The following is a 25,052-nucleotide window of genomic DNA, read 5'->3' as shown; positions in this document are numbered from 1 at the left end:
TTGTTTGTCTTTTTGATCTCGTAGCAAAAATATTTACAGAAGGCACATATGCGTTCCATTAAATTGATCTCCCTTTAAGAAAAGACAAAACACGTTTTCTAAAACTAGAGTATGTTCAGCATTAATAAAAATAAAAGTCACTTTATTACACTTTTTTACTTTTGTTCGTAGCAAGCATTCAGAATTCGGTCGAAAATTAAAAAAATAACAAATACGCCGAATACCCAATAGTAACCGAATATTCGTTTCATTTTTTAAATTTCATTATTAAATACAATCTTCAGTCTTTATTCTTATTTTTTATGACAACTAAAAACTGTAAGACATCTTAACTTGCATAGGAATTCACATGTTTATCTTATTACATGGATACTTATTTAACATGGAATGTTCACATAAATCACTTAATAGGTAAATTGATCTCACTCCATGCCTCCTTACGGATTAATGTTCGGTGCATACCACGTAAACTACGTTTCACAATTTATAATTCCCTAATAAAACCACATTAATTATATCTAATCGAAATCTGGGGAAGTGTTGCCAAAACACGATTGGACAAAATACAACTCCTACAAAATAAAAGAATAAAAATGTTATTTAATTTTAAATTTCGAACATCAACTAAAAAATTTTAGCTCGAAACTAAATTAATGAGACTCGCGCGCCGAGTGCGGGGGCGCACTCGGCGCGCGAGTCTCATTGTTTTGCCTAAAACTCCTACCAAGTTCGGTCAAACCGCAATAACATATGACGGTGCGCATCTTTATAACAAGACACCCTCAGACATTAAAAATATTGACTCGTTCGATATACATATTCAAAAAACGACTGTCTCATTATATTATTACAAAAATACCTGTCTGAGTATGTAGAATGGAATAAGAGTGGTTTACAAATCGTGGTGATGTATTGTGTGTTGTTTCAAATTGTGTTTGATAATTTGTGTGTTATTTTCTCCATTGAAAAATGTAAGTACGACAAGGAATATCTGTCAATTTTTTGTATTTTTTCTTCAATTGAAACTAACTTAACCATCTTCATTAATTAAAGCCTTTTTTTAAAGTAAGTAAAAGCAACAATGATGCGGACCTAATTAACACTAAGGTTACTTGTACTAATAATAACAAATATTGTTTATCATAATTTAAAAAATAAAAAAGTAACCAAAACAGGTAAAGAACGCACGGAATTTAATTTTGTCATCAGCAAAAAGCCAACGACACGCGGTGTTCCCAGGCGGTCACCCATCCAAGTACTGAACGCGCCCGACGTTGCTTAACTTCGGTGATCGGACGAGAACCGGTGTACTCAACGTGGTATGGACGTTGGCGATTGCCAATCTAAAAATAGTAAGCCAAAGTTACAACTAACCTAAAATATATTTTTATTTTAAGATTCTATTAAAAACGTTGAAAGGTAGAATACAAGATTCTGTTCGATACGATTTAAAACAATAAAGTTAAACCTACACCTAAAAACATACATTGAAATTAAGCTGTAGTATAAGTCATACCAACTTTTCACAGTCAAAGTCATCATTATGGATCATGGGCTCTACTTATGTCCTGTTATTACAATGACGTACTCACGACACAACAACAATACAACAAAAATAAATGTTCGACGATAGAATGATAAGCAATTCCTGCCATCAGAAATAACTTTAAAACGTACACTACAATTGGCGATTGTTGAAGCATATTTAATGTATCAAATAAAATTGGTATTTTAATTTGTTTTTTTTTTAAATAGTTATGAACACAAAAACGAATTTCCAAAATCTTCTAATATTTTAGGATCACCGTACTTAAAAGCAATGTAAAGAATTAAGTGATTTAATCTCCTATTATTGAAAATATGGGGTTTTTTCTATTAAAATTTGAAATAGTTATTCAGACTCCTTATTTATCTATCAAACGATAACGCTAAGTAATTATTAATCCTGCCGAAGCAGAACTGTCAAAAATATCTAAGACTCATTTGAGTGTTCCCCTCCACGGAAATCTTTAGTAAAAGGCGAAAGATTTATTCGTTTTGAAGGGAAACCAGAGATAATGTTGAATCATTTAATAGATCACTTATGTTTTGAATGAAATATCGGGATGTAGAAAAAGTAAAAAGTTGATAAGCGACATCTATTGGTGACCGTTGTACATACCAGGGATGTTCTTTTTTATCTTTTAGTTATAAGACATGTTAGCTTATTAACATTTTTGTTTAGCTTCTCTTAAAAGAAGCTAAAATCTTGAGCAATAATTGATTGCCTTTTATATTTTGTTAACATAACCACAGATCATATAATACAGATATTCAATCCCATACAAACATTCGGACATCACTATTTCCAGCTACTCATCGGGCTATTTTTATTTCCTCAAATACATAATAGATGGCGCAAGTGAGAATTGAAAAAAAGGGCGACATCTAGCAACTTGAGTTGTGAATAAAATATACATGGGTCTAAAGCATAGATGGCGATAAAAGCTAAGGTATCTGACCCCAGGCTGCCACTGCGCTATGTTCTACCTATGAAAGGCCTCTTAAGGTCATGAAGTCAATTACAACTACACATTTATTTAAATGTTGTATTCGAGTACTTCAAAACAAAATCAAACGCGCTAATTCTTTATGTGCATAGTGCATACTGGCCGGATAGTTATTGTTTTTTAAAAAAAAATGTTTATTGCCTTTGTAGGTAAAACTCCATTAATCTGCAATGTTGACCGTCATTGGACCCATAACAGTTGACCCTTAGAATTGAACAGAAAAAACAGATTTACTACTTGTACAGTTTTTAAATTATGCTGTTAATTGCACGTGTTTAATTCTTTGACCGATTTATTTGCAGCTCGTAAAGAATCTCGTATAAATTAATATGGAAGCAAAATATACTAACTTATGTAGATGTCCGTAAAACAAAAAGCCAACGGCACGCGGTGTTCCCAGGCGGTCACCCATCCAAGTACTGAACGCGCCCGACGTTGCTTAACTTCGGTGATCGGACGAGAACCGGTGTATTCAACGTGGTATGGACGTTGGCGATAACTATGGCAAATTCAATGAACACACGTTTTAAAAAAAAAAAAAGTTATAAAAACAAATTCGGATTTCTATAAATATTCTAACACTTTATGGTCACACATCATGATTGACAACGGACGTCATGTGTTTTTTTATAATTGTCTTGTATATTTTGTTGACATTACATAAGTTCTAATTTAAACTATAACTTGTAATATAATATTGAAGGGTCATCGTACTTAAAAGCAACGGAAGGGATAGCCAAGAATTGAAATTTCATCTTAAAAAATATGTGTCTTAGATTATATGATCTTTCGGGAAAAAAGTCATCACTATGAATCCCTATCAAATAGTAATAATTATGAAATGGACAAATTATGCAAGCGCACTAACAATTAAGTTAACTGCATCCTTAACTGTTGGAGTAACAATGACCTATTTCACTAGTCACACACCTATGACTCTATAATTACATATGTAGTTGGTTTTATGAGTGTTTATTTATTTATAACTAATACACTTATTATTAATATTTAGTTTAAAATTCATTAGTTACATAATTTTGACCTCCTATCAAATATATTTACATAAGGCACATATGCTTTTCGTTAAACTGATCTCCATGTAGATATGTATAGAGAAAGCCCTTTCTAAATCTAGCAATGTAACTAGTATGTTCAGCATTAATAAAAAGAAAAGTGACTTTACTACACTTCTTTACTAATTATAATTTAAAGTATTCGGTTTGCAGTAGAATACAAAAAAAATGGCCGAATACGCCGAGCACCCAAAACCAAATAGTAAGATGAGGTCGTCCAGACCGATTTCGGCCACGGTGGCCAATCTCAAGAGAGATTAGCCAACTGCACATGACATATTATAGTACACGAGTGTATGCGCAAACAAAGATGCATTCTCTATTCCCTAACTCTCATAATCCGATAGGACGGCAATCCGACACGACCGGAAAGAGTTCAGGCGTAGGACCAGGTTTACGTGCTTTCCGAGGCACGGAAGTATATACACTTCCAACTTCCAGACTCCGGGCTGCTACTGAGAATTTTTTGACAGAAAAACCCAATAACTTTTTTATTGGCCCGACCTGGTAATTGAGAACTAATTCTGATTTTTATGACAACTAATAACTATGAGAAATCATAACTTATATGGGAATTCACATATGTTTGTCTTATTTTAAATTTCAAACGTCTATACCACGGTTAATACTGATGCATTCAGTTTGATTTTTTTTTTAAATATAAATTTCAGAAAGTCTAGTAAGTGAAACTAACTTAACCGTCTTCGTTAAGTTTTAGTTTTTCTGTAATTATCGTACAATCTTTAAATCTTAAGGTAAGTAATAGCAATAATGATTCGATGACTTAATTAACTATTCTAATAACAAAACCAAAACAATATTTTTTTTTATTTTCTCCCCTTTTTTTAAAATTTATTTTTTGATGAAATGACTCTACTCCACCTGATGGTAAGTGGTAGTACAGCCCAAACGCGATGACGACCAGAACAGTCGGGAAGAATGTTCTGCACTAGCCACCCCCACGATGCCTGCCCGAAGGACGCCTCTTCACGCCTCGTTTGAAGGAACCCGGGTTGTAAGAGGAGGGGAACACGTGAGCTGGTAAAGAATTCCATTTTTGGAAGTGCGATAAAAAAAGGAGTTGCCAAATTTCTTTGTGCGCGATGGAATTGCTGTCACAGTTAGGCGGTGATGGCCGGGCTAATCTTTGAAATGGCTAAAAATACCAAATTGAAATAACAGAATTATTATAAGATGTATTTCAATGTTCCGTTTAGTTATTTCATCAAAATCTGTTGATTCTATCAAAGCTATTAAAACGTGCGTATCTCTGCCGACATAATATATGTATATGATAGCGGTGTGCTAAATTTCTGAATCGGGAAGTCAATTCTGACTCGCGGTGTCCAGATTTCCGGAGTAGAGTGACCTTCTGCCATATTAGGATTATATTATATTATATTATATTATTATATAGAATACTTTGTAGCGTTAGGTTGCAATGATTAACCTAAGTTATAAATTTGTTTTATTTTTATATTTTAGTTTATAGACTATTACTTTTTACTTTTAAGGTTACCTATTCCTTAGTTGTAGGGTTAATACTGATGCATTAATAAAAATAATAATGCTTGCATTCAATTGTTTAGTTTTATTATTAATGATAATTCAATTACAATAGAAGGTATTGTAATTTTTTTCTATAACTTTTTAGTACATCTTTTATTGTTATCATTAGTTATGAGGTAATCTTTTAGTTTTGAGTACATGTAGCGTGTTCACGTGTAAGTCATGCCAATGATATAGTTGTCCTGACAAATGGATATACTACACCTTATATAATATATAAGGAGGCATTGCAATAATTCAGTATATCCATATTTCTTTAATTACTAGAATAATAATCACACTCGTATTATGAATACGAACAGTTGTGTGTGTTGTGAATATTTGGTTCTTCTTCACGCTTTATCACATCTATACAAATTAATAAAATTGATGTTTCTGTCTGTCCTTTCAAAATAACTGACCCTTTTTAAGTTAATATGACTATTTGCGAGTTGCCAAAACCAAAACAACATTCATTTCATAAATAAGAAAGGTCGTATGAGTTTTGATTATTTGTTACTTCTTCAAGCTTTATCGCAGTTAAAATATACCCAACATAATTAAAATATTTTGGCCCTTTTATCCCATTTAACTGGATTTTTGATTATGTCACGGGTGACGCCGCTGGCGACCCGCTAGTTTAACATAAGCAAAAAGCGAACGGCACGCGGTGTTCCCAGGCGGTCAACCATCCAAGTATCGGATATTCGGTGATCGGACGAAAGCCGGTGTACTCAACGTGGTATGGACGTTGGCGATTTGGTTAATAAATACATTGTACAATATTTACAGAAAGAACACACAAACTTCTAATTACACATAAGCAAAAAGCCAACGGCACGCGGTGTTCCCAGGCGGTCACCCATCCAAGTACTGAACGCGCCCGACGTTGCTTAACTTCGGTGATCGGACGAGAACCGGTGTATTCAACGTGGTATGGACGTTGGCAATAGCTGCGGCAAATTCAATGTACACACGTTATTTAAAAAAAAAATCTAATTAAAAAAGTTATAAAAACAAATTTGGATTTCTATAAATATTCTAACACCTTATGGTCACACATCAAAGCAATTGAAAAGCAAAAGCGATAATTAAGCAAATTAATAAAAAAAATGTCATCAAAATATTTAGTCCGACGTATGGGGTCTATCTCGCTACACGATGGAAATTCTTGTCATTGTTTTCATAACTACAGTCTCTTATTATATAAGTATTTGACAAATCGTACAAATTCCCTAACGGATCTTATCGAAACTTATTACTTTAGTTTTAGAAAACGTGTTTTTTTAAAGGGAGATCAATTCAATGGAACCCATATGAAAGTGTGAAAACTTTTTAGTTTTACCCAATTACGAAAATAATCGCGGCCTAAAAATTACGAAACGAGAAAATATGATTTCCGCAATTCTTATCTACCGTTTACCAAGAGTTCAACTATTTATTTTTAAACCTTATAAATAGTCATTACAGTAAATTATACTAACTGTTGTAGAAGTACGCAAAACAAAAGGCCAACGGCACGCGGTGTTCCCAGGCGGTCACCCATCCAAGTACTGAACGCGCCCGACGTTGCTTAACTTCGGTGATCGGACGAGAACCGGTGTATTCAACGTGGTATGGACGTTGGCGATTGCAAATCTAATAATAGTGAACCAAACTTACAACTAAGTCTAAAATATATTTTTATTTTTAGATTCCATTAAGAGTGTTGAATGGTAGAACACAAGATTCTATTCGATACGAATTAAAACAATAAAGTTAGACTTACACCTATAAACATACATTGAAATTAAGCTTTTCCAAAATATTCTAATATTTTATGGTCACTGTACTTAAAAACAATACAAAGAATTAAGTGATTTAACCTACTTTCATTGAAAACGTGGGGTCTTTTTCTATTAAAGTAAGAAATAGTTATTCAGACTCCCATAATTATTTATAGATTTCTATGTATTTATTAATCCTGAAGAAGCAGAACTGTCAAAAATATCTAAGACTCATTTGAGTGTTCCCCTCCACGGAAATCTTTAGTAAAAGGCGAAAGATTTGTTCGTTTTGAAGGGAAACCAGAGATACTGACAACAAGTTTCAAAGATCACTTGTGTTTTGAATTTAACAACTTGACATCGCGATGTAGAAAAGTTACAAAGTTGATAAGCGACATCTATCGGCGTCTTGTGTACAAACTAAAGGGCGTCCTTTATTGGATGACGTCTTGTATCTAATTAAATATAAGAAATGTTAGTTAATTTTCATTTGTGTTTCATATTTAAGCGAAGAGAATAGATAATCTTGAGCAATAATTGTCTTGTATATTTTGTTAACATTACATCGCTTATAGTTTATGTTGATTATATAAAGAAATAAGATGTTACCTAACATCTTCGTACTTAAAAGCAATGAAAGGAATAGCGAAGAATTTAAATTTCCTCTTACAAAATATGTGTCTAAATGGATTTAGTGTAGATTAGGTGATTTAAATTATCGGGAATAAAGTCATCACTAAGGTCATAATTATGAAATAGGCAAATTATGCAAGTGCCCTAAACAATTAAGTTAACTGCACTGCACACTCTTAACTTTTGGAGTAACAATGAACTATTTCAGTCATAACTAAAATATAAAAAGTATATAGTTGACTAAACTTTTTGGTTACGTCTTTTGGATCTCGTAGCAAAAATATTTACATAAGGCACATATGGGTTCCATTGAATTGATCTCCCTTTAAAAAAACACGTTTTCTAAAACTAAAGTAATAAGTTTCGATAAGATTTTAAAAATGGAAATTTGTACGATTTGTCAAATACTTATATAATAAGAGACTGTAGTTATGAAAACAATGACAAGAATTTCCATCATGTAGCGATATAGACCCCATACGTCGGACTAAATGTTTTGATGACATTTTTTTTATTAATTTGCTTAATAATTGATTGCTATATAGTTGACATAGAATTAGCTCGCTGAAGTGGAAGTGGGCTGGTCATGTCTCCAGGCGCATTGATGGCCGATGGAGCCGACACGTGTTGGAGTGGAGACCACGCTTAGGCAAACGTAGTGTAGGACGCCCTGTGACAAGATGGGCCGACGATTTAAAAAAGGTGGCAGGTTCGGGATGGATGCGGACTGCCCAAGATCGGGATGGTTGGCGTTCTATGGGGGAGGCTTTCGTCCAGCAGTGGACGGCAAAAGGCTGAAAAAAATATATATATATATAGTTGACTAAACTTTTTTGTTACGTCTTTTTGATCTCGTAGCAAAAATATTTACATAAGGCACATATGGGTTCCATTAAATTGATCTCCCTTTAAGAAAAGACAAAACACGTTTTCTAAAACTAGAGTATGTTCAGCATTAATAAAAATAAAAGTCACTTTATTACACTTTTTTACTTTTGTTCGCAGTAAGCATTCAATATTCGGTCAAAAATTAAAAAAATACCGAATACGCCGAATACCCAATAGTAACCGAATATTCGTTGCATTTTTTAATTTTTATTATTAAATACAATCTTCAGTCTTTATTCTTATTTTTTTATGACAACTAAAAACTGTAAGACATCTTAACTTGCATAGGAATTCACATGTTTATCTTATTACATGGATACTTATTTAACATGGAATGTTCACACAAATCACTTAATAAGTAAATTGATCTCACTCCATGCCTCCTTGCGGATTAATGTTCGGTGCATACCACGTAAACTACGTTTCACAATTTATAATTCCCTAATAAAACCACATTAATTATATCTAATTGAAATCTGGGGAAGTGTTGCCAAAATACGATTGGACAAACTACAAGTCCTACAAATTAAAATTATAAAAATGTTATTTAATTTTAAATTTCGAACATCAACTAAAAAATTTTAGCGCGAAACTAAATTAATGAGCTTAAAACAATTATATAATTACAGCACCTGCCTGCGCTTTCATACGTAAAACTATTAATAAAAATATCCATACTAGGCATGGGCGATACAAATCGTATATAGATACAATATCTATGTATCGGTACAAAATCTAATATCTAGATATCAGAGCGCACAGTATCTATATATTCGGATATCCACTGATATCGTTTCTGTATAATCTGTATACGGTATTGTTATGGTACTAAATCTAATAACTAGATGTCGAAGCGAACGCACAGTATTTATAATATTCGGATATCCACCGATATCGGTCTTGTATACTCGGCATACAGTACATCCGATATCGAATATCGTTGAAAATTTGTAAATATCAATTGTCAAACGAGTAGGCGCGAACGCGAGTAGGATTGTTAGTGAAATATCGATATATCGAACTTATTATTTAGAAATATCTATATTTAGTACTATTTATTATTATTATGTTATTTATGTTTATCTATATCTTAGAGCGAAAAGATATATATCTCTTTTTTCTTCTTAATGATATAGTTTGCGCAAGTCTAATATTTAATAATAACATATATGTCAAATAGATATTTGAGAAAGGGCAGTGAGATACTGACTTAACCATCTTCATTAATTAAAGCCTTTTTTTAAAGTAAGTAAAAGCAATAATGAGGCGGACGTAATTAACACTAAGGTTACTTGTACTAATAATAACAAATATTGTTTATCATAATTTAAAAAATAAAAAAGTAACCAAAACAGGTAAAGAACACACGGAATTCAAATTTTACATAAGCAAAAAGCCAACGGCACGCGGTGTTCCCAGGCGGTCACCCATCCAAGTACTGAACGCGCCCGACGTTGCTTAACTTCGGTGATCGGACGAGAACCGGTGTATTCAACGTGGTATGGACGTTGGCGATAGCTGTAGCAAATTAAATGAACACACGTTTTAAAAAAAATAAAAGTTATAAAAACAAATTCGGATTTCTATAAATATTCTAATACTTTATGATCTCAAAACTAAAATGTACTCAAAACTAAAAGATTACCTCATAACTAATGATAACAATAACATATAAAAAAAATAACTATACCGTCTGGTCTAAGTGATTTATAAATAATAATAAAACTAAACAATTGAATGCAAGCATTATTAAACCCTACAACTAAGGAATAGGTAACCTTAAAAGTAAAAAGTAATAGTCTATAAACTAAAATATAAAAATAAAACAAATTTATAACTTAGGTTAATGATTGCAACTTAACGCTACAAAGTATTCTATATAATAATATAATATAATCCTAATATGGCAGAAGGTCACTCTACTCCGGAAATCTGGACACCGCGAGTCAGAATTGACATCCCGATTCAGAAATTTAGCACACCGCTATCATATACATATATTATGTCGACAGAGATACGCACGTTTTAATAGCTTTGATAGAATCAATAGATTTTGATGAAATAACTAAACGGAACATTGAAATACATCTTATAATAATTCTGTTATTTCAATTTGGTATTTTTAGCCATTTCAAAGATTAGCCCGGCCATCACCGTCTAACTGTGACAGCAATTCCATCGCGCAAAAAGAATTTTGGCAACTCCTTTTTTTGTCGCACTTCCAAAAATGGAATTCTTTACCAGCTCACGTGTTCCCCTCCTCTTACAACCCGGGTTCCTTCAAACGAGGCGTGAAGAGGTGGCTAGTGCAGAACATTCTTCCCGACTGTTCTGGTCGTCATCGCGTTTGGGCTGTACTACCACTTACCATCAGGTGGAGTAGAGTCATTTCATCAAAATATAAATTTTAAAAAAAGGGGAGAAAATAAAAAAATGATTGTTTTGGTTTTGTTATTAGAATAGTTAATTAAGTCCGAATCATTATTGCTATTACTTACCTTAAGACTTAAAGATTGTACGATAATTACAGAAAAACTAAAATTTAACGAAGACGGTTAAGTTAGTTTCACTTACTAGACTTTCTGAAATTTATATTTAAAAAAAAATCAAACTGAATGCATCAGTATTAACCGTGGTATAGACGTTTGAAATTTAAAATAAGACAAACATATGTGAATTCCCATATAAGTTATGATTTCTCATAGTTATTAGTTGTCATAAAAATCAGAATTAGTTCTCAATTACCAGGTCGGGCCAATAAAAAAGTTATTGGGTTTTTCTGTCAAAAAATTCTCAGTAGCAGCCCGGAATCTGGAAGTTGGAAGTGTATATACTTCCGTGCCTCGGAAAGCACGTAAACCTGGTCCTACGCCTGAACTCTTTCCGGTCGTGTCGGATTGCCGTCCTATCGGATTATGAGAGTTAGGGAATAGAGAATGCATCTTTGTTTGCGCATACACTCGTGTACTATAATATGTCATGTGCAGTTGGCTAATCTCTCTTGAGATTGGCCACCGTGGCCGAAATCGGTCTGGACGACCTCATCTTACTATTTGGTTTTGGGTGCTCGGCGTATTCGGCCATTTTTTTTGTATTCTACTGAAAACCGAATACTTTAAATTATAATTAGTAAAGAAGTGTAGTAAAGTCACTTTTCTTTTTATTAATGCTGAACATACTAGTTACATTGCTAGATTTAGAAAGGGCTTTCTCTATACATATCTACATGGAGATCAGTTTAACGAAAAGCATATGTGCCTTATGTATAAATATATTTGATAGGAGGTCAAAATTATGTAACTAATGAATTTTAAACTAAATATTAATAATAGGTGTATTAGTTATAAATAAATAAACACTCATAAAACCAACTACATATGTAATTATAGAGTCATAGGTGTGTGACTAGTGAAATAGGTCATTGTTACTCCAACAGTTAAGGATGCAGTTAACTTAATTGTTAGTGCGCTTGCATAATTTGTCCATTTCATAATTATTACTATTTGATAGGGATTCATAGTGATGACTTTTTTCCCGACAGATCATATAATCTAAGACACATATTTTTTAAGATGAAATTTCAATTCTTGACTATCCCTTCCGTTGCTTTTAAGTACGATGACCCTTCAATATTATATTACAAGTTATAGTTTAAATTAGAACTTATGTAATGTCAACAAAATATACAAGACAATTATAAAAAAACACATGACGTCCGTTGTCAATCATGATGTGTGACCATAAAGTGTTAGAATATTTATAGAAATCCGAATTTGTTTTTATAACTTTTTTTTTTTTTAAAACGTGTGTTCATTGAATTTGCCATAGTTATCGCCAACGTCCATACCACGTTGAATACACCGGTTCTCGTCCGATCACCGAAGTTAAGCAACGTCGGGCGCGTTCAGTACTTGGATGGGTGACCGCCTGGGAACACCGCGTGCCGTTGGCTTTTTGTTTTACGGACTTCTACATAAGTTAGTATATTTTGCTTTCATATTAATTTATACGAGATTCTTTACAAGCTGCAAATAAATCGGTCAAAGAATTAAACACGTGCAATTAACAGCATAATTTAAAAAGTCTAATACCTACAAGTAGTAAATCTGTTTTTTCTGTTCAATTCTAAGGGTCAACTGTTATGGGTCCAATGACGGTCAACATTGCAGATTAATGGAGTTTTACCTACAAAGGCAATAAACATTTTTTTTTTTTTAAAAACAATAACTATCCGGCCAGTATGCACTATGCATATAAAGAATTAGCGCGTTTGATTTTGTTTTGAAGTACTCGAATACAACATTTAAATAAATGTGTAGTTGTAATTGACTTCATGACCTTAAGAGGCCTTTCATAGGTAGAACATAGCGCAGTGGCAGCCTGGGGTCAGATACCTTAGCTTTTATCGCCATCTATGCTTTAGACTCATGTATATTTTATTCACAACTCAAGTTGCTAGATGTCGCCCTTTTTTTCAATTCTCACTTGCGCCATCTATTATGTATTTGAGGAAATAAAAATAGCCCGATGAGTAGCTAGAAATAGTGATGTCCGAATGTTTGTATGGGATTGAATATCTGTATTATATGATCTGTTTTAATAGAATACTACGTTTTTAATAGAATCTTAAAATAAAAATATATTTTAGGTTAGTTGTAAGTTTGGCTTACTATTTTTAGATTGGCAATCGCCAACGTCCATACCACGTTGAATACACCGGTTCTCGTCCGATCACCGAAGTTAAGCAACGTCGGGCGCGTTCAGTACTTGGATGGGTGACCGCCTGGGAACACCGCGTGCCGTTGGCTTTTTGCTTATGTAATATTTCCATGTTTTCTTTCTGTAAATATAGTACAGTGTATTTATTAATCCAATCGCCAACGTACATACCACGTTGAATACACCGGTTCTCGTCCGATCACCGAAGTTAACAACGTCGGGCGCGTTCAGTACTTGGATGGGTGACTGCCTGGGAAAACCGTGTGCCGTTGGCTTTTTGCTTATGAAAAATTTAAATACCGTGTGTTCTTTCTGTAAATATAGTACGGTGTATATATTTATCTAATTGCCAACGTCCATACCACGTTGAGTACATCGGTTCTTGCGACCAAAAACTGGTCACATAATCGGTAGTATGAACGTTGGCTGGCGAGTTTATTAAAAAATACATTGTATCTACTATAATTATAGCGAAATCTAAAATGTATCCTACTGATGACAACTGTTTTTAAAACAGTAAAAAACCGCTTTGTACGGTAACTTTAACCGGTAAAATAATCTTTACCTGGCATACATGATGAAGTATCTACAATAGATCAATGATATTGTCAAGTCTTGTATCTTAATTGATTCTCTTGTAACTTAATTGATTAGGGCACTGGCATATTTTGCCCATTCCATAATTAGCGACTGATAGTGATGACTTCATTCTCGATTAATATAATCACACGCCGTGGGCTAAATTTAACAACGAATGAATTAGTCCGAACTCTTTATTGCACAATTTCTCTTACATCAAGACTATTAACATAGAGAATAGCTATCTAGGAAATCCCTCACTTTTTTGATTCATAGTACTTTTAGGGCACTCTTATAATTTGTTATTAAACAATTAGAGATTGCAAACGATAAATAACAGTCATAACTAAAATATAAAAAGTATATAGTTGACTAAACTTTTTTGTTACGTCTTTTCGATCTCGTAGCAAAAATATTTACATAAGGCACATATGGGTTCCATTGAATTGATCTCCCTTTAAAAAAACACGTTTTCTAAAACTAAAGTAATAAGTTTCGATAAGATCCGTTAGGGAATTTGTACGATTTGTCAAATAATTATATAATAAGAGACTGATAGTTATGAAAACAATGACAAGAATTTCCATCATGTAGCGATATAGACCCCATACGTCGGACTAAATGTTTTGATGACATTTTTTTTATTAATTTGCTTAATAATTGATTGCTATATAGTTGACATAGAATTAGCTCGCTGAAGTGGAAGTGGGCTGGTCATGTCTCCAGGCGCATTGATGGCCGATGGAGCCGACACGTGTTGGAGTGGAGACCACGCTTAGGCAAACGTAGTGTAGGACGCCCTGTGACAAGATGGGCCGACGATTTAAAAAAGGTGGCAGGTTCGGGATGGATGCGGACTGCCCAAGATCGGGATGGTTGGCGTTCTATGGGGGAGGCTTTCGTCCAGCAGTGGACGGCAAAAGGCTGAAAAAAAAATATATATATATATAGTTGACTAAACTTTTTTTTCTCGTAGTTTTCGTTGGCATGGGCGATACAAATCGTATATAGATACAATATCTATGTATCGGTAAAAAATCTAATATCTAGATATCAGAGCGCACAGTATCTATATATTCGGATATCCACTGATATCGTTTCTGTTTTCGGTTCTTAAAAATCCTAAGAAATTTTGGTCTCTTGTAAAGGATCATCGTGGTGAATCTTCAGATCTTCCTAGAGAAATGTTCCTCAATAATATGACAGCAAATACAGGAGAAGATATTTGTAATCTTTTTGCTTCACAGTTTGCGTCAGTCTATTCCCCACATGATCAAGGTCGTATATCATATCCAGCAGATTGTTTTCCCCAATTTTGCTTAAGTAAAATTTCTTTGACCGAACGTGAAATATCTAAAATCTTAAAATCCGTTGATATTAGCAAAGGACCTGGTCCTGATGGAATTCCCCCATTATTTATTAAAATTACTAGTAAGTACTTAACACTTCCTTTAAAAATCCTTTTTTCAAAATCACTCGAATCTGCTAAATTTCCTACAATATGGAAAGCTGCCAATGTTGTTCCTATTTACAAAAAAGGCGACAAGCGTAATATCAAAAACTATCGACCTATCTCAATTTTAAGCGTTATTCCAAAACTTTTCGAAAAGCTCATTTGCCCAATTGTAACCAAATATTTCAAAAATATCCTCTCTACACAACAACATCGCTTTATGCAAAATAAATCAACATCGACTAATTTATTAGACTATGTTATAGACCTGTCCGAAAACGTTGATCACAAGACTCAAATTGATGCTATTTACACGGATTTTACGAGCGCATTCGACAAAGTTAGCCATACAATCATACAATCTAAGCTTATGTATTACGGAATCCATGGTAATTTGCTGAATTGGTTAGTATCCTACTTAAATAACCGATCTCAACGGGTGATTACTCACGGCTATTCATCTTTTGCATTTGTTCCCACATCCGGGGTACCCCAAGGATCCCATTTAGGTCCAATTCTTTTTTTAGTTTTTATTAATGATATAGTAGACAGCATTAAATTTAGCAAATGCTTAATATTCGCCGACGATCTCAAAATCTACAGACCTATAAATACGTTATCCGATTCTGACCTTCTCCAAGCAGATATAGACGCTCTCGCTAGCTGGTGCAATAAAAATAACATGGAATTAAATGTTAAAAAATGTCTTCATATAAAGTTTACAAGACGCAGAAAACCAATATTATCTAAATACTCTATATCTGGCGATCCTTTATCCGAGGTTAATTCAATTCGAGACTTAGGTGTACTTATCGATAGCAATTTAAATTTTATTAATCATCTAGACAAAATAATATCAAAAGCTTGGAAAATGTTAGGATTTGTAAAACGAACATGCAAGGATTTTAAGAATACTCGCTCATTGCTCTGCATTTATAATTCTCTTGTACGTTCCAATTTAGAGTATGCATCAAATATATGGAACCCTTTTTATAACACTCATATCGAAAGACTAGAGCGAATACAACAAAATTTTACCCGTTTTCTTGCATACAAGGATACTAGTTGTCCTTATCGCGCTAACTACAACAATAGGCTAAAACATTTTAAAATGATATCACTTAAAAGTCGCCGTGAAATCAGCGATGTTTTGACCCTACACAAACTGATCCATGGTCAAATAATGTCATCCGAACTACTTTAGCAAATCAATTTAGTTGTTCCCCGCAAAATTCCTAGACACCCAATAAAAAAACCTTTTAGAACTACAGCTTTTAAAACAAATTTAGGTAAACATGCACCCCTCAACAGAATAATTAATTCTTATAATGAATATTCTTCTAACGGCAATATCGACATCTTTGCCCAAAGCAAGCCAACTTTTGTGAAGCTCTGTAAAAATCTCATAGTATAACTTTAAAACCATTTTATTCATAAATTAATTATTTCAACCCTTGTAGATTTTTGTTGTTGTATTTAAATTTTATTTTATGTTTTGTTTAATTATCTATAATTTATTTATCTTTTTTAATTTTTAGTTAAGACATAATTAGGTTAGTATAGTCTTATCTTAAGGTCAATGTTGTTTACACCTGTAATGATTTATTCACCTAGATTTAATACCCTGTATCTAATGCTAAGTGAATGTGTTAGTGATAAGTCGATGGTGTAACTATTTCCAATAAATAAATAAATAAATAAATAAATAATCTGTATACGGTATTGTTATGGTACTAAATCTAATATCTAGATATCGAAGCGCACGCACAGTATTTATAATATTCGGATATCCACCGATATCGGTCTTGTATACTCGGCATACAGTACATCCGATATCGAATATCGTTGTAAATTTGTAAATATCAATTGTCAAACGAGTAGGCGCGAACGCGAGTAGGATTGTTAGTGAAATATCGATATATCGAACTTATTATTTAGAAATATCTATATTTAGTACTATTTATTATTATTATGTTATTTATGTTTATCTATATCTTAGAACGAAAAGATATATATCTCTTTTTTCTTCTTAATGATATAGTTTGCGCAAGTCTAATATTTAATAATAACATATTTCTATATTGTATTTGATTTAATAAAAATATAATCGGTTTCAGAACAATTCATAAATACGACTCACGCTTACGTTATCTGTTGATATTTTTTAAAATATCGGATATTCGATATCTACGTAGACAGAGAAACAAAGTTTAGTTTCTCTGTCTACGGATATCTAGATATTTTAACCGTTAAGGATATTATGATATTTTTACTGGTATCGGTTGTTTGACCTTGGGTGTCATTTTAGAAATTGCTATTATTTTTATGATCTATTTTATTTTCGTTTTATGTTTTCGCGGTCGCGTTGTTAGCTTTGTAATTTAATTACTCGCTTTTTTTTCTAAATTTAAGGTGTTTTTCGTAACTCATGTATTTTTTCTTGTTTAAGTAGATGTATATAATAATTTATGATGTGTGTCAAATAATGTACATATTGTATTGAACTTTTCAAGGAAATGAGGTATTTAGGGCAAGTGTTAATATTCATTAAATGTAATTTTAAAGAATGATTTTTAGTTAGATTAATGTTTGTGTTAAATACAATGAAGAATTGTCTCGTCCCAATACGAGCGTAATTTTCGATAAATTCAACTGTAGGCAAAAAAGACAAGGGCTCGTCAGGCATTTTACAGATATTTTAAAAGTCAAATTAGATCAAAAGAGATACGAGTTATTACTCTTTCGACAACAGTTAAAAGAGATGTATATACGAAGAAATGAACTTTTAAATACGCCGGCATTACAGAAAAAGCCTTTAAAAAGTATGAAGGAAAGTTCATTTCACTGATTTTCAAATTCGGAACTGCAACATATCTATTAATAAACAAATATTTACTTATTTAACCATGTTATTATCAATAACAAAAATAAACCAATACATAATATATGCGATAAACACAAATATTAATATTAATCTGATATCATCTGGTACTGATTCGATTTCCGAGTACCATAGACTCGATACAATATCTAGATATTAAAATATGTAGATACGATATCCGATATTCAAAACCGATATCTAGATACGATACGATATCGCTTCAAAGCGATATTACCCATGCCTAATCCATACCGAACTACAATTTAATAGCAGCAAAAAATCTGGGCGCCCCTGCACTCGACGCGCGAGTCTCATTGTTTTGCCTAATTATTAAATTATTGCTCAAGATTATCTATTCTCTTCGCTTAAATATGAAACACAAATGAAAATTAACTAACATTTCTTATATTTAATTAGATACAAGACGTCATCCAATAAGGGACGCCCTTTATTTTGTACATAAGTCGCCGATAGATGTCGCTTATCAACTTTGTAACTTTTCTATATCGCGATGTCAAGTTGTTACATTCAAAACATAAGTGATCTTTGAAACTTGGCGTCAGTATCTCTGGTTTCCCTTCAAAACGAACAAATCTTTCGCCTTTTACTAAAGATTTCCGTGGAGGGGAACACTCAAATGAGTCTTAGATATTTTTGACAGTTCTGCTTCGGAAGGATTAATAAATACATAGAATTCTATAAATAATTATGGGAGTCTGAATAACTATTTCTTACTTTAATAGAAAAAGACCCCATGTTTTCAATGAAAGTAGGTTAAATCACTTAATCCTTTGTATTGTTTTTAAGTACAGTGACCATAAAATATTAGAATATTTTGGAAAAGCTTAATTTCAATGTATGTTTATAGGTGTAAGTCTAACTTTATTGTTTTAATTCGTATCGAATAGAATCTTGTGCTCTACCATTCAACACTCTTAATGGAATCTAAAAATAAAAATATATTTTAGACTTGGTTGTAAGTTTGGTTCACTATTATTAGATTTGCAATCGCCAACGTCCATACCACGTTGAATACACCGGTTCTCGTCCGATCACCGAAGTTAAGCAACGTCGGGCGCGTTCAGTACTTGGATGGGTGACCGCCTGGGAACACCGCGTGCCGTTGGCCTTTTGTTTTGCGTACTTCTACAACAGTTAGTATAATTTACTGTAATGACTATTTATAAGGTTTAAAAATAAATAGTTGAACTCTTGGTAAACGGTAGATAAGAATTGCGGAAATCATATTTTCTCGTTTCGTAATTTTTAGGCCGCGATTATTTTCGTAATTGGGTAAAACTAAAAAGTTTTCACACTTTTTATTTTTATTTTCATTGAACATTAGATTACGCTTATGCAGCAGGGAAGAGTGCGTAGTGCAGCTGCTGTTTAATAATAATGTATTAAGTATACTAAAACCTTTTCCTAAACGCGACACATAAGTTGTATCATAGTACAAGTTTTACCTATAATGGTTCGCATGCAAATATTTCAATAATATGGTGAGTTCTATTTAACTATAAGCAACTAACATAATGCTATCAATAAGTGCTTATTAATCCCGCCGAAGTAGAACTGACAAAAATATCTGAGACTCATTTGAGTGTTCCCATCCACGGAAATCTAAGCCTCCACGAAGATCTATAAGATCCGTTAGGAAATTTGTATGACTTGTCAAATATTTATATAATAAGAGACTGATAGTTATGAAAACACTTACGAGAATTTCCATCATGTAGCGGGAGGGAGAGCCCATACGTAGAGCTAAATATTTTGATAAGACAATTTTTTAATTAATTTCCTTAATTATTGCTTTTGCTTTTCAATTGCTTTGATGTGTGACCATAAGGTGTTAGAATATTTATAGAAATCCAAATTTGTTTTTATAACTTTTTTAATTAGATTTTTTTTTTAAATAACGTGTGTACATTGAATTTGCCATAGTTATCGCCAACGTCCATACCACGTTGAATACACCGGTTCTCGTCCGATCACCGAAGTTAAGCAACGTCGGGCGCGTTCAGTACTTGGATGGGTGACCGCCTGGGAACACCGCGTGCCGTTGGCTTTTTGCTTATGTGTAATTAGAAGTTTGTGTGTTCTTTCTGTAAATATTGTACAATGTATTTATTAACCAAATCGCCAACGTCCATACCACGTTGAGTACACCGGTTTTCGTCCGATCACCGAATATCCGATACTTGGATGGTTGACCGCCTGGGAACACCGCGTGCCGTTCGCTTTTTGCTTATGTTAAACTAGCGGGTCGCCAGCGGCGTCACCCGTGACATAATCAAAAATCCAGTTAAATGGGATAAAAGGGCCAAAATATTTTAATTATGTTGGGTATATTTTAACTGCGATAAAGCTTGAAGAAGTAACAAATAATCAAAACTCATACGACCTTTCTTATTTATGAAATGAATGTTGTTTTGGTTTTGGCAACTCGCAAATAGCCATATGAACTTAAAAAGGGTCAGTTATTTTGAAAGGACAGACAGAAACTTCAATTTTATTAATTTGTATAGATGTGATAAAGCGTGAAGAAGAACCAAATATTCACAACACACACAACTGTTCGTATTCATAATACGAGTGTGATTATTATTCTAGTAATTAAAGAAATATGGATATACTGAATTATTGCAATGCCTCCTTATATATTATATAAGGTGTAGTATATCCATTTGTCAGGACAACTATATCATTGGCATGACTTACACGTGAACACGCTACATGTACTCAAAACTAAAAGATTACCTCATAACTAATGATAACAATAAAAGATGTACTAAAAAGTTATAGAAAAAAATTACAATACCTTCTATTGTAATTGAATTATCATTAATAATAAAACTAAACAATTGAATGCAAGCATTATTATTTTTATTAATGCATCAGTATTAACCCTACAACTAAGGAATAGGTAACCTTAAAAGTAAAAAGTAATAGTCTATAAACTAAAATATAAAAATAAAACAAATTTATAACCTAGGTTAATCATTGCAACCTAACGCTACAAAGTATTCTATATAATAATATAATATAATATAATCCTAATATGGCAGAAGGTCACTCTACTCCGGAAATCTGGACACCGCGAGTCAGAATTGACTTCCCGATTCAGAAATTTAGCACACCGCTATCATATACATATATTATGTCGGCAGAGATACGCACGTTTTAATAGCTTTGATAGAATCAACAGATTTTGATGAAATAACTAAACGGAACATTGAAATACATCTTATAATAATTCTGTTATTTCAATTTGGTATTTTTAGCCATTTCAAAGATTAGCCCGGCCATCACCGCCTAACTGTGACAGCAATTCCATCGCGCACAAAGAAATTTGGCAACTCCTTTTTTTGTCGCACTTCCAAAAATGGAATTCTTTACCAGCTCACGTGTTCCCCTCCTCTTACAACCCGGGTTCCTTCAAACGAGGCGTGAAGAGGCGTCCTTCGGGCAGGCATCGTGGGGGTGGCTAGTGCAGAACATTCTTCCCGACTGTTCTGGTCGTCATCGCGTTTGGGCTGTACTACCACTTACCATCAGGTGGAGTAGAGTCATTTCATCAAAAATAAATTTAAAAAAAGGGGAGAAAATAAAAAAAAATATTGTTTTGGTTTTGTTATTAGAATAGTTAATTAAGTCCGAATCATTATTGCTATTACTTACCTTAAGACTTAAAGATTGTACGATAATTACAGAAAAACTAAAATTTAACGAAGACGGTTAAGTTAGTTTCACTTACTAGACTTTCTGAAATTTATATTTAAAAAAAAAATCAAACTGAATGCATCAGTATTAACCGTGGTATAGACGTTTGAAATTTAAAATAAGACAAACATATGTGAATTCCCATATAAGTTATGATTTCTCATAGTTATTAGTTGTCATAAAAATCAGAATTAGTTCTCAATTACCAGGTCGGGCCAATAAAAAAGTTATTGGGTTTTTCTGTCAAAAAATTCTCAGTAGCAGCCCGGAGTCTGGAAGTTGGAAGTGTATATACTTCCGTGCCTCGGAAAGCACGTAAACCTGGTCCTACGCCTGAACTCTTTCCGGTCGTGTCGGATTGCCGTCCTATCGGATTATGAGAGTTAGGGAATAGAGAATGCATCTTTGTTTGCGCATACACTCGTGTACTATAATATGTCATGTGCAGTTGGCTAATCTCTCTTGAGATTGGCCACCGTGGCCGAAATCGGTCTGGACGACCTTATCTTACTATTTGGTTTTGGGTGCTCGGCGTATTCGGCCATTTTTTTTGTATTCTACTGAAAACCGAATACTTTAAATTATAATTAGTAAAGAAGTGTAGTAAAGTCACTTTTCTTTTTATTAATGCTGAACATACTAGTTACATTGCTAGATTTAGAAAGGGCTTTCTCTATACATATCTACATGGAGATCAGTTTAACGAAAAGCATATGTGCCTTATGTAAATATATTTGATAGGAGGTCAAAATTATGTAACTAATGAATTTTAAATTAAATATTAATAATAAGTGTATTAGTTATAAATAAATAAACACTCATAAAACCAACTACATATGTAATAATATTAAATACGTACATGACTGAAATAGGTCATTGTTACTGCAACAGTTAAGGATGCAGTTAACTTAATTGTTTAGGTTAGGTTAGGTTAGGTTAGGTTGGGGTGCATGTCAGTCACCTCCACGTGGTGCACCCTGGGCAACGGGGTCGACAAGTAATCCGATGTTTTCTCGGAGTGCCTGTCGACCGCGGCTGAGACTGACGCGACGGTAATGCCACGGGCCGTTCCTGGTACTTTTCTGTTCAGCAGACTGGACTGTGCGAGCGGCTTTGTGGCAAATTGAAGGTGGAAGGAAGAAGCTCTCTGCTTTCTTTCTTTGTTTTGTTTTGTTCTTCTTCCGTTTTGTTTCGTTTCGTTTTCTTTCTTCTGTTTCATTTTTTGTTAATTTTGTTTTGTTTTATTTTCTTCTTTTATTTTCTTTCCTGTCTTCTATTTATTTTTGGAGGTTACTCCCAATGGTGGAGTTAGTCGAGTTAGAGTTGGTCTCCGGGGTCTTTTTGGGCTGCCGGAGAAAGGAGGTGGGAGAGGCGGGTTCGCCCAGTGTCGGTATCGATGCTGGGTGGACAGACTAAAAGGTCACCGCCTCTCAAACTCGTTTCCCCATCCGGGTGTTGTGGACATGTCTCGCAGCCCGTGGTGGGACCGAGGGTCTTGCCTTAACCGGCTGGGCCAAGAGGAGACAACCTCAATAAAAAACATTAGTTTGTAGATCCCGTGATACCACCCGACCTCACGGTGTATATAGGGTTACCAAGGGGGCACTGCCTTGGTGGACTTTTTATTTCCCCCATACTCGTGGGATTATACATGAATAAACAAAACAAAACATTTAAAAACAACGGACTCGGCGATCATACGGACAAAGATAACATGGCGGTGGAGGCGGGCGCCCCAATAGCGCGCGCCGAAACCAAAGACACTCTCGTGTCCAAAAAACTGGTGGTCCGACTGGAACGACTCTCAGAGTCCGACTCGTCGGCCACCAGCATGGTGATGGTCTCTTCGAGAGACCCCGCCTGTCGTCGGCGGAAGGGCGAGAAGCGGCCCCGTCCTGGGCCGGAGAGCTACTCCGGCTCCGAGAGCGACGCGGGTATGAGCGAAGGCGGCTTCTCGGGGTCAGGCATCAGCAAATGGCTGAAGCCCTCCCCCAAAAGGGGGCGTGGTCGACCGCCCACGACGGGCGAATACGTCGGCCTCGGGCGCTCCCGCGAGGAGCTAAAAGCCGCTAAGGCAAAGGAGCGGCGGTACGAGGCGGAGGACGCACTGGCCGCGTACAGTGCGGCGGCCAAGGTGGCCACTGAAGAAAGGGCGGCCCGAGCAGAGAAACGCCAACCCGGCGCGACCGTGGACGTGCCGCAGACGTCTGCCGCGCTGGACGCGGCGGTGAAGGAGGCGCTCGACGTCGTTCTGCAGGTTGCCGACAGGTCGGGCAACCTGAAGGGCACGTTCGTTCGGGCCCTGAAGTCCGCCGCCGTCACCATTAAAGGTGCGGTGGCGGATCTAAGGGCCCTCACTGTGACGGAGGAGGTGGCGCGGCTGGAGGCGGCTAACACGCGACTCTCCGGCCAACTGGCTGAGCTGCGCCGGGAAGTCGCCGAAATGCGCCAGCGGCCGGTGGCGGCGACGGAGGCGAACCTCCAAAACGTCATGGAGGAGGCGCTGCGCGCGAACCGCGAGCAGTTCAGCACGATGCTGAACGCTCGCCTCGAGGGCCTCGAGGGCCGCCTCCTTCCGGAGCCTCGGCTGCGGCCTCCACTCGCCGCTGACCGCCGTAGGGTAGCGCAGGCAGCGGCCGTAGCCGCGGCGGGAAAGGAGGCTCCAGCCGCCTCCCACGCAACTGAGGGCGTCGAGGCCAGCGCCGCCAAGCCTGCTGCTGTCAGGCCGAAGCGGCCTAAGAGAAGTATGGCTGCCCAAGAGGCGGCAGCCAGGAGGGTGGCTCCTCAGTCGTCAGCGGAGCCGGCCGCCACTCCGGCCACGTGGAGCGCCGTGGTCGCTAGGAACAGGCCAAAGAAGGCAGAGAAGACGGGCGCCAAGCCAGCGGCGGCGAAGCCGACTTCTTCCGGGGCCACCAAGAAGGTCCCGGTTAGGAGGAAACTCCGCCCCCCTCGCACCGCAGCGATAACGCTGACGCTGAAGCCCGGTGCTGAGGAAAAGGGGTGGAGCTACGAGAAGGCTCTGGCCCTGGCCAAAAGCCGGATCAGCCTCCGGGAGGTCGGCTTGACGGCGGTACGGTTCCGGACCGCGGCGACGGGAGCGCGGATGCTCGAGGTGCCGCCGGGCACCAACGAGGCCGAGAAGGCGGCGGATGCCCTGGCGGAAAAGCTCCGCGAGGCCCTCAGCCCGGAGATCGTCCAGATCCATCGACCCACAAAGTGTGTCGAACTAAGGGTACTAGA

General features: G+C 35.7%; 12 non-coding genes and 1 pseudogene across 12 annotated transcripts; 6 read left to right on the top strand and 7 right to left on the bottom strand.

Moving 5' to 3' along the window:
* Nucleotides 1–1,214: 1,214 nt before the first annotated feature.
* LOC126781500 (5S ribosomal RNA) lies at nt 1,215–1,333 on the bottom strand. Its single transcript, XR_007670667.1, has one exon. It is a non-coding gene; the product is annotated as a 5S ribosomal RNA (ribosomal RNA).
* A 608-nt stretch (nt 1,334–1,941) lies between these two features.
* Nucleotides 1,942–2,057, bottom strand: LOC126781516 (U5 spliceosomal RNA). The gene has a single exon (XR_007670680.1). It is a non-coding gene; the product is annotated as a U5 spliceosomal RNA (small nuclear RNA).
* Nucleotides 2,058–2,924: 867 nt separating this feature from the next.
* On the bottom strand, nt 2,925–3,043 carry LOC126781487 (5S ribosomal RNA). Its single transcript, XR_007670654.1, has one exon. It is a non-coding gene; the product is annotated as a 5S ribosomal RNA (ribosomal RNA).
* A 2,956-nt stretch (nt 3,044–5,999) lies between these two features.
* LOC126781486 (5S ribosomal RNA) lies at nt 6,000–6,118 on the bottom strand. Its single transcript, XR_007670653.1, has one exon. It is a non-coding gene; the product is annotated as a 5S ribosomal RNA (ribosomal RNA).
* A 561-nt stretch (nt 6,119–6,679) lies between these two features.
* Nucleotides 6,680–6,798, bottom strand: LOC126781518 (5S ribosomal RNA). The gene has a single exon (XR_007670681.1). It is a non-coding gene; the product is annotated as a 5S ribosomal RNA (ribosomal RNA).
* Nucleotides 6,799–7,129: 331 nt separating this feature from the next.
* Nucleotides 7,130–7,245, bottom strand: LOC126781513 (U5 spliceosomal RNA). Its single transcript, XR_007670677.1, has one exon. It is a non-coding gene; the product is annotated as a U5 spliceosomal RNA (small nuclear RNA).
* A 2,606-nt stretch (nt 7,246–9,851) lies between these two features.
* LOC126781484 (5S ribosomal RNA) lies at nt 9,852–9,970 on the bottom strand. Its single transcript, XR_007670651.1, has one exon. It is a non-coding gene; the product is annotated as a 5S ribosomal RNA (ribosomal RNA).
* Nucleotides 9,971–12,290: 2,320 nt separating this feature from the next.
* Nucleotides 12,291–12,409, top strand: LOC126781483 (5S ribosomal RNA). The gene has a single exon (XR_007670650.1). It is a non-coding gene; the product is annotated as a 5S ribosomal RNA (ribosomal RNA).
* Nucleotides 12,410–13,146: 737 nt separating this feature from the next.
* LOC126781482 (5S ribosomal RNA) lies at nt 13,147–13,265 on the top strand. Its single transcript, XR_007670649.1, has one exon. It is a non-coding gene; the product is annotated as a 5S ribosomal RNA (ribosomal RNA).
* A 68-nt stretch (nt 13,266–13,333) lies between these two features.
* Nucleotides 13,334–13,451, top strand: LOC126781505 (5S ribosomal RNA; annotated as a pseudogene).
* Nucleotides 13,452–18,652: 5,201 nt separating this feature from the next.
* Nucleotides 18,653–18,768, top strand: LOC126781468 (U5 spliceosomal RNA). Its single transcript, XR_007670635.1, has one exon. It is a non-coding gene; the product is annotated as a U5 spliceosomal RNA (small nuclear RNA).
* Nucleotides 18,769–19,099: 331 nt separating this feature from the next.
* Nucleotides 19,100–19,218, top strand: LOC126781507 (5S ribosomal RNA). The gene has a single exon (XR_007670671.1). It is a non-coding gene; the product is annotated as a 5S ribosomal RNA (ribosomal RNA).
* An 820-nt stretch (nt 19,219–20,038) lies between these two features.
* On the top strand, nt 20,039–20,157 carry LOC126781481 (5S ribosomal RNA). The gene has a single exon (XR_007670648.1). It is a non-coding gene; the product is annotated as a 5S ribosomal RNA (ribosomal RNA).
* The last annotated feature ends 4,895 nt before the right edge of the window (nt 20,158–25,052 follow it).

This window comes from Nymphalis io, chromosome 3 (genome assembly GCF_905147045.1).
Source record: "Nymphalis io chromosome 3, ilAglIoxx1.1, whole genome shotgun sequence".
NCBI classification, from domain to species: Eukaryota; Metazoa; Arthropoda; class Insecta; order Lepidoptera; family Nymphalidae; genus Nymphalis; species Nymphalis io.
The sequence above is the reverse complement of the archived record's forward strand: the minus strand, read 5'-3'. Positions and strand labels throughout refer to the sequence as shown.